Genomic DNA, 15,807 nt, shown 5'->3' on the forward strand with positions numbered 1-15,807 from the left:
AGTGGTTCTGCAACTATGAGAAATATGATGGTGGTGATGTCTTCTTGGGAGATGAGAGGAGGGCTAGAATCATTGGTCGCGGAAAAGTAAAGTTGAAGTTGCAAGGTCGAAGGATTAGAATGCTTCCAGGTGTTCTACATATTCTTGCATTAGCTAGAAATCTAATTTCTGTTAGCAAGCTGGATGATGCAGGTATAAAAACAGTGTTCAGGAAGGATACCTGCGAGATGGTTCGGGGAGCACTGGTATTGATGCGGGCAGTTCGGATTGGAACTCTGTAAAAGCTGCAAGGTAGCATTGTTATTTATGGGTGCAATAGTTCTCTGGTTCCTAAAAGTGGAGCAGAAAATCTAGTGGTCTCTGGAGAGAATACCATGCTGTGGCATCAAAGGCTTGGACATATTGGAGAAAAGGGCCTTCTAATACTTCATGGTAAAGGTATCGTAGAGGTATGAGTAATAGCTATCCGGATTTTGATTTCTGTGAAAATTGTGTATATGGGAAGTAGAATCGGGTGAGTTTCCCCTCTGGTAGTAAGAGGGTGAAACATATATTAGAACTTGTGCACAGTGATGTGTTTGGACCTGTGAAGGTTCCATCACTGGGTAAGTCTATTTACTATGTATAATTTATAGATGACTTATCAAGGAATACATGGATGTATTTCCTTAAGAAGAAATATGAAGTCTTTGACAGGTTTAAAGAATTTAAGGCTCTGGTGGAAAACCAGACAGAGAAGAAGATAAAGGCGCTGAGGACAGATAAAAGTGGAGAGTTTTGCAGTAAGGAATTTGAAGGATTCTCTAAGAAGTGTGGTATAGCATGACAAAAGACTACTCCATATACACCTCAGCAAAATGGTGTTGCAGAAAGAATGAATAAGATGTTGATGGAAAGGGCAAGAAGCATGCTCAATGGTGCTAGGTTAGGACAAGAATTCTGGGCAGAGGCGGTGGATACTACATGTTACCTGGTCAACAGGTCACCTTCATCATCATTGGAGGATAAGACTCCACAAGAGGTATGGGCTGGTAAGAAACCCTCTCTTTCACATCTGAGGGTATTTGGATGTGATGAATATGTACATTTTCCAAAGGAGAAACGAACCAAGTTGGATAGTAAATTTGAAAAGTGCATCTTTATTGGGTATAAGGATGGTTTAAAGGGTTATAAGCTTTGGAACCCAGTCACACGAAAGGTTGTGTATAGCCAAGATGTGGTGTTCAAAGAGGTGAAAGATGTTATTAAACATGAAATCCAACGAAAGGAACTCGAGAAGATAGAGTTTGAGCTAAAGGAGGAGGAATCAGACTCTACAGCAGAGGAGGAATCAGAAGATGAAGAGCCACAAACTCCAGCTATGAGAAGATCAGTTCGAGAGAGAAGACAGCAGAGAAGACAGCCTGAAAGGTATAGTCCATCCGCTTTCTGTTCAAATTTTGCTTTATCTATTACTAACGATGATCCCAGAACTGTGAAGGAAGCAGTAGATTCAGAGGATGGAAAACTATGGAAAGAGGCCATGGTTGATGAAATGGCATCTTTGCACAAAAATGAGGCTTGGGATCTTGTGGAGTTGCTGGCTGGAAGGAAACCCATTGGCAGCAAATGGGTGTTCAAAAAGAAGACAAAGGACATTGATGTTTAGTATCATTTTGTGAGGGATATGATAGAAGACAAAAAGGTGTTGGTTGTAAAGGTGGACACTTTGAAGAATACTACAGATGCATTTACAAAATATGTGAGCCCTGAGAAGTTCTCTTGGTGTAGAGAGACAACAGGCATTTCAGGGCTGGGAAAATGATTAAGCTCTCTTGTGGCCCCCTGTGGAAAGAAAACAACAAGTGGGAGAATGTTGGGTTGTGTTATATTCTTTCCACATAGTTAGCAGGGGGTTTGAAGGGCATCTGTAACCCTACTTTATGGGAATATTTGTTTTGGACCCTATTTTTGGTCCATGGTTTTGGACGTGATGGTTTTCGGTCCATCGTATTGGACGCGATGTTTTTCGATCCATGGTATTGGATGCTTCGGTATGTATAAATATGTATTGTAACATTGAAAGGAACATAATTAAAAATCAAGCTGGTAGTCCCGATTTTGGGATCCAGTGGGAAAATCTCTGTGTTTTATGTTTTATGCTCACGCATTGTTTATTTTTCTGTGTTTTAGAATTCGTATGCAGGTAATTTCTGTATAGGGTTCAAACCTACATTTGGTATGAGAGTTGTTTTTGGCTTCAAGGGGATGCCTTTGTTACTGAGGGGTTTTTCTCGGGCCTGTGGTAGACCCTGTTCAGTCGGAGATTTGCGAGATCGATTCTAGTGGTGAAAGAAGATGGCGAGCAGTGGAAAGATAGAGATCAAGAAATTTAATGGTCATATTTTTGAGTTGTGGAAACTCAATATGGAGGATCTGCTTGTGGATAAAGACCAGTGGATCGCGGTGGATCTGGGTACTAAACCAACGAGAGTGTCTGATGAAGAATGGAAGAAGTTGGATCAGAAGGCAAAGAGAACAATACGATTGTGTGTCTCAGATTCAATATTGCTTAATGTATCAGGGGAAGCTATGGCGAAGGCTTTGTGGGACAAGTTTGGGACTTTGTACCAATCTAAGTCTCTGGTGAATAAATTGTTCCTGCGGAAAAAGTTGTATAACCTGAGGATGAAATATGGAGACTCGGTGACAGAGCATCTGAATGCATTTAATACTGTGGTAAGTCAGCTAGCATCTGTTGATATTAAAATTTCAGATGAAGATAAGTGCATCAGTTTTTTGTGTTCTCTACTAGATTCATTGTCAGGTGAAATTCCTTGCCTGAGTGCATATATGCCATGCATCTATGTCAAATTTCCCTCGATCTTGGCGGTGACCATGAATGCTTCCTCGAGCCAAGGCTGGATGCAAGATTTAAGCATTGCTTCTTTCTAACGCGCAGTGTCCACCTGTTCCTTTAGAGCTTGGGTCTCCCTCTTCTTGGCCAGTCGCTGAGTAAGGGCAACTGTCTATGCAGTCCCCCGGACATTGTCATAGGCCTACAACTCCCGCGCTTCTGTCTCTAAATGCTATAGCATTGTGTCTTCCTGTAGTGAAGTGAGGGTGAAGAGTGACTGATCTAACAAGCTCGTGCAATCCTGTATGGTGTGCTCTATTTCTTCCAACCTTGATTGAATGGCATGGTGGCTTTGCTCTCTGACTTCTGGGGGTGTGGACGGGTGCGCCTTCAGCCACAGTTCCGCAGCCTGCAGGTTGAGGTCTAGCTGGATCCTCGTTGCTTCCTCCTTTGCCTTGTGGAATCCACTAGCCAATTTGTGGATCCGCATACCTACTAGTAAGTCTGTTGCAATCTCTAGCCCGAGGATGCGGCGACATGCTTCCTCAATGATTTGTTCCAACTGTTGAATCTGCGCTACCACTTCATCGCATTGGAGGCTCAATTGCTCGATGTTGATTCACTATTCACTAAGCATCTGTACTACGCATCCTTCTCTAGCGCGGAGCTCTGTCGTCACTCCATCCTGTAACTGGTATGATATCTCTCGCGGAAGGGCAACCAAGTTTAGGCCAAGTCCCTTGAGCCCGCCTATCGCGGCTCTATCCTCCGTGTTGTCCACTGTCAGTGCTCCTTGTGGAAGCGTGATGATATCAGCCATTTTGGCTCGCAACAACTACTTTGTTGTTGATGTACCCATAGCCCCATAGATGGCTACTGTTCCCTGCTGTGGGGGCCACACCTGAAGTTCCTAAAGTTGCACCCTAAGTGCCCCCAACACATTCTGTTGCTCCGTCATTGCTTCCTGGAGCGCCTCCCTGGTGACCTCATGAACTGTGTCGCCAATGTTTTATAGGTCACCCTCGATCAATGTAATAGGTTCCCCATCTAATTTGGAAGCCTTGGTCTTTTTCTTGGGCCCTATCCATTCCGTATTGTGTGGCCACTTTAGCTATGTTGATGATGTGTGTGGGTCCGCGCCTGCCGCCATGTCATCTGTCCCTTGTCCTGTGGTCAGGTCTGGGCCTCTTCCTTCCTGCGTCGTGGTTGCCTCAGATGCTAGTGTTGTTGCTGCCTTTTCCGCAGTGGCCTTCGCTGACTCACGAGAAGCCCGTACTTATTCAGCTAGCTGCTTGTTTCGCTTCTGTTGTTCTAATAGCTTGGTGGCATCCTTTTGTCTTTGAATCGCCATCTCATCGCGCATTGCCAGATCTTGTGTGTGCCATTCCAATGGCCATGAGTAGAGCACCACAAAAATAGCATCATCAATTGTGATGAAGGGGAGTGTGGTCCATTTTTATTCTGGATGCCCTGATATACACATTGTGCATATCTGCTTTAAAGTCTACAAGCCTCTGCAGTCTTGCGTATACTGTGGGGGATAGGCACGGCTGTTTGTTGATCCACATCTGTATTCTCACCTCCATGAGTATACAAAAGATCTTGATTTCGCAGATGCGCGTGGCGTGCCTTGTTGCCCAGAGCGATGCGTATTTTGTTGCCTCTTGCAAGTCCTAGTCAAGGGGAGGAAACTTACTATCCTTAGACAATTCTTCGGCAACCAACAGGATGGATAAGAGCAACCAAGCATATTGGAAGGTCTTACCCTGCTCCTGGGCCTCCCTGCAGTTCGTCAGGAACTCCTCGCTGAGGAACTGTGCCCAGTTGAACTATATCCCTTCTACCCATTGCTCGGCCAGCATGATGACCATTGTTGGTACCTCGTTGCCACGACATTTTCTCATTACTTTCCTGCCAGCAATTGGGTAGCAACTCGGACCCCTTTGTCTTCAATTCTAGTAATAATGTAACCCCTCTACTATTTCTCCAACTTATATTTCTTTTTCATGGCCTCTGCAATTGCCAAGTCTCCACGTGTGGCAGCTATTTTCGCGGGGTCCCTTCTCATATAGGGAAGCCGAGAAATCCTATGAATAAGCTCCACTGTGATGGGAATGGGCTCCTCTAGCCAAAAGTACCCATCGTGCACCAGGCAAATCAGTTGCCTGATGACAAATATCGTGATCGGTGTCCGTTGAAAGTGTAGAATCCGTAGGAGGTGGAGTAGCCTGACCTCCTCCACCCTGCGCAGCCATTTTCATGGTTGCAACGCTGTAACTGCCCCCTCCTTGGTTTGTTTCATCAGTTGGCTAGTTTCCAAATGAAGGAAATTTTCACTATTTGCGAGGTCCCAGTCTTTACACTTCATTGTGGGTACATGACCCACAACTAAACCTTCAAACAAAATTCCCTCAGGGAGGAACGCGGTTTTGAGTGTGATTTTAATGGCATCCAAATCTTTAGGTACTTTTACCCTCCCTTTCTGCAGAGGGACATACTTGGGTAGCTTTGCTACGGTGCATACTAGCAGGATGTCTTCCTCCATTTCTACCTCTGGTTCAATCTCTTCTACGAATGCCTGGAAATCCTCCTCATCATCATCACTCTCAATATTAACTGTTTTTCCCTTCTCCTCCATAGATAGCTTACCGAACCGTGGGTTGCACGGAGACATATGGACCAGTCCTGTGCCCTATGGGTTCTTTTTAGTCCTTGGTGTTCGGGAAAATTTTGGAATTTACAGCACATGCCCCACCGGTGACATAGGGCTTGGTGCAGCTTCCTTGGCGGTTGACATCGCTTTGCTCAGAAGGTCTTGCGTCTCTTTTGGCAATGCTTCAAACACTGAACTTGCTTTCAAAGCCTCTAAAGCTGTAAATTCCATACGCAATAACTGAATTCTCAAGATACCAAGGGTTGTTCGGTGGAGGACGATCTAGGATTTATAGGCCTACCGGAATTCAAATTCAACTATTCCCCCCTCCTTTGGCTCATTAATGCCATATTGGTGGCAGATCGTTCCAATTCGATTTCTGACGCCGTGTCTTAATTTCCCACTGCCCACTCTTTGTTGTCTTAAATGGGATATCTTATCATGAACAGTGACCTCGACCGTCACTTCCCAATCTACCTACGTGACAACGTGGCCTCCCATGCACGAGCGCGACCTTTGAGACAGACTGGCCTTGCGCGCAATCCTCCTATCGCATCGCTTCCATATAGACTCTTTTATAGTCTCGCACTCTCTTCCAACTGCTTGGAGCGCTAAGACTGTGCTTTCTATAGATACTGAAGTGGTTATTCCACCCATGCGAGGCTTCCTTGCACCTTCCAACCTAGTCCACGGGTACCCCGCAATTACCCTGACATCAGTCAGCGATTCGTGTTCTTCTTTACATGGTGCGCTCCCCCGATTTCTTTGTCTAGTGAGGTGCGGCCTCAGCCATGGTAGTAAAACCCCAAATCCTTCCAATGTGGTAGTGTGGATGCCTACCTTTTATTCTGTTGGGATTAGTTTCTCAGCACGGCCTGCCTGTATAATTTCAGTTTCCAGTTTGTTGATTTCTTTGTTTAAGATCTTGCTTTTCTTCCTCAGCCATACTCTATCATCTTCGATTTCGTGAATTTTCAAGTGCCCTTGCTGAATGGCTTCCTGAATCTACATATGTTTGGCCCTGCGCGGCAGCATAATTCCTTCGTCCTGGTCCTTACGACTCATTCCAATTATGTGAGGATTCCTTCCTCCCAAACCTATGGCCTCGACTCTACCCGTCATCTTTAGGATCATTTCCGTGCTCAGAGTCTTGTACATGGCCCTAGAGGCCCATCGAACCGCTGGTACGTGCTGGTCCCAATCAGTCCGTCTGGCCTGGTGAACCTTATTCAAGATCCCGTGTACCCTCTTGAATGCTTCTATGTGGAACTTTTGCAGTGCGCGACACTTTTCCTTCTGCTACAACTGGTTCCGAGTGTTAATCCTTAGTTTGGGATATGCTTGCACAACACGTGTCTACACCCATCGACATAGGTGCACGCACAAGCTACTTCGTCCTAGTTGCCTAGCTCTTGTTCGACACTGGGGATTTCCAAACTATAAGCATATACATCTTCTACATTCGCACCAATTTCCAATAGTCTTCTGATGTGTACTCCACCATCATGCAAGTGTTGTGCACAACGCCCATTCCAGCACATCATACCGCTATTGTTCCGGTACTGTGCTTTCAAATTTGTCTAAGAATTCATTCATCGATGTTACTCCATCATATGTTGTCAGTTACCTTGCTTCTGTCATCACGTGCTGCAGTGATCTAATCATCATGTTGCAATTCATCGGTATCACTTCGTGCAACCGGTTCTGCCAGCATTCTACTTCTTCATCTGAATCTGAAGTATAGGAATTGTCACGTTCCCATGAGATTCTCCCATCTACAGTCGGGTTCACCCAATCCTGGTCTTGCGTCATTATCTGGTAAATGCAATCTAGCTCATCGTCATGCACAGGTTTAGTGTAGCATGTTCCTTCAGCTAGATCTAGCGGAACTACTACAAGTAGGGACTTTTTCTCGAATATCATCTTCCGCTTCTTCAAGTTGATGATGCCATTCATATCAGTGGCCCAATGTATTCCTAGCAACGACGGATAAGGATTGTTGTCATCAACAATTTCTATTACTTCAAAGTATGTCTGCGTGCTCGCACCTTCGATTTCAACTATTACCCCTTTCAACCTCCCCATAGGCAAAATCTTCTATTGGTTCGCCATTCGTAATTGAATAGGGGACCACTACAACGCGGGCCTGCCCATGCATTCCCATGTATGCTTTGGTAACACATTTGCGTTCGAACCCAGGTCTAGGATTACCTGATCCATCTCATATTCGCTAATCTATGTTGTTAATCTCATTTCCCTCCTGGTGCGCAATGCATGTTTCCCCAATTTCCTGACTACTTTCAGCTCCCCTAACCCTGTGCACCTGGTGATTAACTCCTGTAGTCCCTTGACTGCCTTATTGTCACGTAGCAGCTTCATGCATGTCTCTAAAAAGGTAGTAAGCATAGAAGGACCCATTCCTGGCTCTGGTTGATCCTTACTACCTGAAGTAGAGGCCTCTACGAAGCTCTTCTTAGCTTCCATAAACGTCTCTTTTGCGCGTTCTAAGTCAAACTCAGGTTCCTTTGAAGGAGCCTTGCGAACCCATGTATCTTCCTCAGGTTGCTTCCCTTTATCTTCCCCTATGGCCACGCCACATCGGAGCATCATGTTCACGTTGGGGTCTTCTTCGCGAGGTTCAGATCTCATCATTTGGATATTCTGAGTCGGAGGAGGTTGGAGTACTCCTTTCTCGTGCATCTGTGTGATCAATGTAGGACAATCCACTGGTTCATGATCAAACTGAGCACAGTACGAACAAGATATTCTCACTGGGTTGGTACAATCATGAGCGTAGTACCCTGGTCCTCCACAACTATAACAGATTAACTATCCGCGGCCCCTTCTTGACCCCATTCCTTCTCATCCTCGACCTCGGCCCTGAAATCCAGCACACGCCATCCCCACAACTAGGTCAAGGCCCCGCGTTTCTATCTACATTCTATAGGCTAGGGTCCGCTCCATCATCAACTCGTAGTTGCGACAAGTACACTCATCGTGGCCTACCGATCTACGAAAATTACAAAGCAGTTGTTTCGGAGTCTGTGTATACTTCTGTAACAGATGACAATTGTCCATCGTGTTTTTTCCTCCTATCTGACAGATCGCGCAGCATAACGCGGGGGTCATACTCAACCTTGCTTGTGCTTCTGGTCTCAATGGCATTGGCCCCCCTCCTGCCAAGTAGTTTGCGAATACTGGATAGTGATCCTTGTCGTGGCCCTGGCATTTACATTTTATGCACCACACTTCCTTGTGCGCCTCCAGCCGTTGTGCCCTATCCTTCTTCAAGCTCTGCATTTCCAAGCAGAGATTCTGTAGCTGCGAGTGGATTTGTTGAACTCCTAGCCCTGGATCCTGTATTGGTGTTTCATGCAACCTCATCGCCATTTCCAATGCTTCGGCTTGGGTTGAAAACTTCTGCTGTGACAACGTTGTCCTCAGGTGTGGTTTCAAAGATGCCACAAACCACGCGTGGTGTTATCCATCCGTTAGCATCATATTAGCCTCACGGATTGTACTCTTTAGCCATTGATTCAGATCCCATGGGGTCTTGCCTAGAAGCATTTTGATCTCTTTAAATCCGATGATTGACTACGTCTCTGATTTCAGCTGGCTAAATTCCTTGTTCAACACATTCTGGATCTCTGCTATTCCTGCATTTGGTGATCATTGGAATGCTTGATATACCATGTCAATGCACGATCATGCAACACGCTCACTAATGTAGCCTTCTTAATGTTGTTGTCTGTGACCCCTTGTGCTTCCCACACTGCTCTTACCATCAACCAAAACTAATCCAAATCCTCATTTTCTACTCCTCTGAATACGGTAGCTTGATCACACTTTCCATGCTGAACTGCAGGGGTGGTGGAGGTGGAGTGGGTGGAGATGGAGGTGAAGGAGGTGAAGTGGGTGGTGGCATAAGTGGAGGTGGTAACTGTGGAATGTGATGCCTTATAAAACTGACCGCACTTATTGGAGAGACCCGAGCGAACTCTTCCTCACTTTCTCGCGAAGGTGAAATCAAGGGACTATTTCCTAATTCCCAACTAACTTTGTAGATTCTTCCACTCCGTGTTGTCCAAACATTAATGTATTCACATCGCCCATTTTTCACATAACAGCATCTTAATCCAGGTATTTAGGGATTTAATGTACCTACCTCGTAGTCCCTTAAGAAACGTCACTCTGCTTTGTTGTATCTCATGGTCGTGTCTATCGCAAACTCAGTGATAAATCCCCCTATTATCTGGTTGAGCCAATCGTCCACAGCTCATGCGATCTTATCTTTTGATGTCTCTAGTCTACGCACTAATTCTGGAGTCCACACTATCAGTTGATCGAGCTTATACCTTCCCTAGTTGTCAGCTAACTTCATGATCCACTCATACAGTTCAGAAGGGAAGGACGCAAAGAAGATCTCGTGGATTTCCGTATATACGTAGCAATCCAGCCACCTCTTCTCAGATATCTGCAGAGTTTTGTTTTCCTGTGTCACGAACTCGTGAAGCTTCTTGTCCAACCACTCTTCAATTTCCTCCTTTGTAGGGTTCCAATGGCATAACATCAGACATCCCTTAGGCAGATCCCAGTCTTCGCAACAAAACTATTTATTGGCTATGTGGGGCATGACCCAGGTTCAGCAGTGAGTTTAGCCAAGCAAATCTCGGTACTACTGGCCCTTTCGGCAACATTCCATGGTGCATGGACTGAGGTCTCACCCAAGGTAGTATGGGAGGGTGCTGGAATCAAGTTTCTACACCCTAGGGACGTCTTGATGAAGTCTGGGAAGTTCGCGAACTGATCCTACACGCTTGCGCTGCTCCACGCAGCCGTCTGTCTTGGGCCACTACTTCCACACAGCTCTGTAAAGGGCGCGACATGGTGTTTGTCTAGATCTTTTATCCTTGTTGTGCTTAGTATTATAGATCTTAACTTAATTGCATATACTCAATGTTTTCATTAATCATTCAACATTCATAGCAAGTGCGCGTAATCATAAACCCGTAAGGAGATGCATAAACATAACATGGGCATAAACACACAGTATTTCAAAATCAACTTATCTTTTATTAATCCTCTTTCAGATACAATCCCAACTCTGCCCTGCACACTCAGCTACAGGGGTCCACGCATGCAGCTGCGGACTCTACCAGGCCTTTGCACACACAGTTGTAGAGCCTCTTCCTACTACTACAACCCAAGACTTAGACTTATAGACTTAGAGCTAATTCATCATCCCAAAATAATATATCACTTAAGACTAATATTGCCTTTACACTTAGAGCCTCGCTCTATTTATACAATCCCATGGTTCGCGGACCATGGGTATACTGACACATTCTATATTAAATTACATTATTTTAGGGCGGACAATCCTAGACTCTTGTGCTCCGCACCTGCATTTTGTGGGGTCTTTACATTACATGGACCAAAGTTCGAGCTTTAAGCCCCAAAAACATGCTATGGGGGGGTTCGTTGCCCAACAACTAAGATCAAATTCGAATTTTACTTCTCAATTTTAGTTCAGGGACTAACTAAAATTGGAATCTATCCCAAAATACTATTTACATCAATGCTATTTTTAGAATTTCCATTTTTTCATTCCTTGTTGCTATATCCAACACTCGTACCTGAGATGTTATTTATAGCATTTCTACTTTTAGCATTTCTTATTGCTATTTTCAACAATAAGCCCATGGAAACTAGGTAAAGTTGTTAAAGGAATGGGCTTTGTTGGTGCGTTAGTCCCAAGATCCCCAATTGGGAAGTCAATAGTAGAGGTTGTAGGTGCCATGAATATCCTCCAATACTCACTAGGGATTTCAGCAGGCTCCGCAGGAAGGGCTTTTATCATAGGGGTTCGAGTTGCCTTAACAACGCTCCCTCTATCCTTTGGTGATAGAAGTGTCTCTACAATTTCTTCCTCCCTGTCACAGTGGCTTGACCCTTCAGATCTCCTCTCTACAACTTCTTCTTCCCTACTGGGATGGACCATTCCCTCGGATGCTTTACTTGCAACTTCTTCTTCTTCTATTACGAGCAACGATATCCCTTTTATCAAGCGTACTCTTGCTTGTCTCTCTGGCTGTTGGAAGGGCCTGTTGTATCGAATCAGTAGGGGGTGTTGTGGACAACATTGGTTGATCTACAGATTGTCCCTCAGATCTTGTTTGTGCACCTGGCCTCACGTCTGCATGAGAAGATGCCTCTGATTCAGCTTTTGCAATGATTTGTTGGATATAAGTATTCCTTCCCAAATCCTGTCCTCCCTTCTTTGTGGCTCTCCCTCTACCCCTTTTATTTGGCTCTCTCTTCATAAAAGTTAGTGTGACGAAAGATGTTGCTACCAAATCACAGTGCTCAAGACTTGGAATAGGGCATCAAAAGACCATTCCCTCCCTAGGTCGAGAGATCACGTTGAAAATAGAACTGTTAATGGAAAAAGAAAATAAAATAGGAACCTAGGGTTCAAGGCCTGGAGCAGGGCGTCAAAGGACTCCTCCCTCCTAAGGACAAGAAACCAAATCAAGAAAAATAAAACACACATGAGAAAACCTAACACTTCAAGACCTGAAGTAGAGCGCCAGAGGACCCCTCTCTCCCCAGGGCAAGAGATTTGGTTTCTTAAAACCAAAGAAACAAAAATTGTAGGGAAATCTTGTTGAAAATGGCAACAAGAAATGCTAAAAATAGAAGTTCTAAAAATATCACTGTTATAAATAGCATTTTGGGTACTAGTGCTGGATTGGGAAACAGGGAATGAAAAATGGAAGTACTAAAAATAGAATTTCTATTTTTAGCAGTTCAGGATGGATTCTTATTTTAGTCAGTCCCTAGACTAAACATAGGAAGTAAAATTCGAATTGATATCAACAACAGTTTGAAAATTAATTAATTAATTCATCTTGAGTTAATTAGTTAAGGAAAATCAAATTTGAAGTCTATGTGAGGACATGTAACAGTTTCTCCATTGATTGAGGAATTTATCCTTCAGTTAAAGAGATAAGGATGAGTTGCAATATTGAATTGTAATCAGTTGAATTAGTTTAACTTAGTCAAGTCCAGTTAGATTAATTTAACAGTTTGTTAAATTAATGAGAATTCAGTTAGTAATGCTTGAATGCATGTAACTACTGTAATTCAGATAACTGAAGATTCACTCATGGATAACCCATGCATGTTAGTTCATTCAGAGACCCAGTTGAGATCATATGGAGGGACAATTGACTATCAGTTGCTAGGATATTACTTGGTGAATATTTCTTGCATGCAGAAGGAATATTATTCCTTATGGATTGTGAAGTTGGACCTGAGGTTACAGTGAGTGTGATGAGGCCAATTCACACATGTGATATCATTGGACCCCAATCAAAACTACGCAAGGAAATATGAGGCTTGGAGGGCTTGAGGAAGATATATTATATGTCTATTGAGTCTGTGAGCTATATTGTTTGAGTGCAGAGAGATCAGGATAGCTTGAGAGCTAATTCTTTTTGTAACTTGAACAAGATTTCCACTTGTACGATAATACAAAGTTTGGATTTTAGGCTGGTGCTTTCCCTGGTGATATATCTTTTGTGTTATGGTTGATTACTTCTCATTCTCAGTTATATCTGTTCATGGTTGATGTTGCTCATGTTTGATTAAGCTTCCGCTAAATTGTTTGTAGAAGTAGATCAAGTGTTTTGCTTTAGTACATTGCATTACCAGGTGATCTACAGTGGGAAATTTCTACAAATCTAAGCCCAAGGACTAGAGTAGGGCATCAAAGGACTTCTCCCTTCCCAGGGCAAGAAATTAGCCCTAATAAAACAAGAAAACAATAAAAGCACAAAACAAATGAAATACCTATGCTCAGGACCTGGAGCAGAGTGATAAAGCTCGTTCTCTCCCCAAGACAAGAGATTGACCCTCTGGTTGATACAAATCGTGTCTTGCACCTTGTTAGCCTCCCCAGCAACGACACCAAAATGTTGGTGTCCAGGTATGAACAATTTATTCACCCCTTTTCCTACATTAATGTATCAATCTGGGTGTGTATTATTTTCAAGGCAACACGCAAGGTATATGCAGGGGCAAGGTTACAATCTATCATCGACCAAGGGTTCGTGATTACAAAATCAAAGCATTGCTTAAACAGAAATAGAAACTCAACTGCAGAACTTAAAAAGGTATTCACAATGATCTAAAGAATCTGCAACAACAATCAAGAAATAAACACAGCAATGAACAATACACACATAACAAGGAAACACACAGCACCTGATCAAAAGAGTGGGCCTGACGCTCTGATCAGGGCTGCGTTACTCGCAGCAAAAGATAGACCAACAAAAAGGGTTGTATTTTGTTAATATGAACAATGTTGTTATAATACAATGCAGGGTCTGGCTAAACCCTTGTACAGGAATGAACCGTCTTTTATACAGTACAAAGGGGAGTAACATCTCTCCCCAAAACCTGGCAACCATATGCCCAAAGATATACATCAGTTCAACACAGCACTAGCGCTGACAGAGCAAGAACATAAATGATCCAAATTGGGTTGAGAATAACTATAAATCAGTTATGTTGTTTCATTGTGGTCGATCAGCTGCTGTGAATCGCAAAACTGCTGCGGTATGCCGTGAGGTCAACACCTGTGCTCCATAATCTGTGGTCATAACATGTTTTAGTGGTTCGCATAGGTAAAATCTTGATGACTCTACTTCATTAATTAAATATCCCAAAGAGAAGATAAAGGGGAATTACCTCATAGTTTTACATAGTAAATATATACCAATGAATACAAAAGGGATGGAAAGAGGAGTGGAAATGTAGGAAAAAGATAGGTCGATTTGGTGCCCAACAAGGATCAACAGCCATGATACAGTTGCTGGAAAGTAGTAGGAACGCTATGGAGAACATTAAAATGCAGCACTAGAAGTAGTGTAGGGCAGCTTGAAGCTCCATCGCCATTTTCAGTGGAGGAAACAATGTCAATACAGGTGTAATGGTGGGAATGTGATACCCAATTTGCTTAATTCATCGCACTTAACAGAGAACGAGAAATTGGTACTAATCTAGAGGGATATGTAGTTAGATTACCGAGGCGATTACAACCGTAGCTGTAGTTAACCGTATGACAGCAGAGGACAATGTTATCATGATTGAATAAGAAGAGCCTTGACACAATTAACTATCAACCAATCACCTTTAAAAAAAAAATATTTAAAATAATTGAATAAAATAAATTATTTTTAGATACAAAGTTAACCTTACACATCTCATTTTATTTTTTTTGCCAAATTAAAACAAATTGATAGTCAACGCATTTGCGAATGCATTATATCCTACCGCAGCTAATAAAGAATTGCAAAACATAATATTTAATTTTTAAGACAATATATTTTATAGAAACGATGTATGACGAGAGGTACGGACAAGCTTCGTGTTAGATGTCAGCTTTAGTCTATGAAAATCTTGATGTCAACATTCTTTTTTAGTTACGTGGCATTTGGATGGTGCTTATTGACTCATTAAATTATTATGCGGTCTACGTTGAGATTGGAATTTGGTTATTTCAATTTATACAATAATTTTATTTACTAGTAATTACTTTTAAAAGTGTAAAGATAGATTGAAGGTATGGAATATTTGGGATAATCATCTAGTCAAGATTTGGGAAGTTTTGTCTTTCATCGTTGTGCTTGAAGTAGCAAGTTTGTCTTGTGATTATGTATACAACATTCTGAATGAAATATCACCAAATTATGTAAATTGTGTGTGCAGTTGCAGCCATTGTCCCAAATTTAAATATTGGGAATGTAGTACCCCAAAAATCTTCTATTGCACATTTTAACCACGACCATGTAGGGTCTGCAGATAATCCTTTTAATGCAATATCAACACCAGAGTAGAAGGCTAGAAAGCCATGCTAATTATGTAACTATTAGACAATCATGTGATTGTGAGGACATGAATAGGTCTGTTTACCGTGACTTGGCTCAATGGTCATCATCTGAGTCAATTCAAAATTGTCTTCAGCTTGCTATGTAATTAGTAGCAGTCAATTTATTTGAGCTACACCTTCTTTGAATCCTACCATTGATTATTCTCTAGCTATGCAAGGTTATTATTAGTTTTTTTCCAAGAGAAAATTAATCTTTATATAAAATATATTTTCTTTTAAATAATATAAAATATTTGTTCCAGTTTTTATGTTCTTTATTGATCTAGGGTGTGGAGCCACACCTCACTTTTCATAATATTTCTTCTTTTTTTCTTGGGAGAATACTAGTAGGCACTTGGAATGTTGGTGAAAATGTGCCACCCA

This window comes from Pinus tabuliformis, chromosome 4_2 (assembly GCF_031772625.1).
Source record: "Pinus tabuliformis cultivar Carrire ecotype Pingquan chromosome 4_2, CPIR1, whole genome shotgun sequence".
NCBI lineage: Eukaryota > Viridiplantae > Streptophyta > Pinopsida > Pinales > Pinaceae > Pinus > Pinus tabuliformis.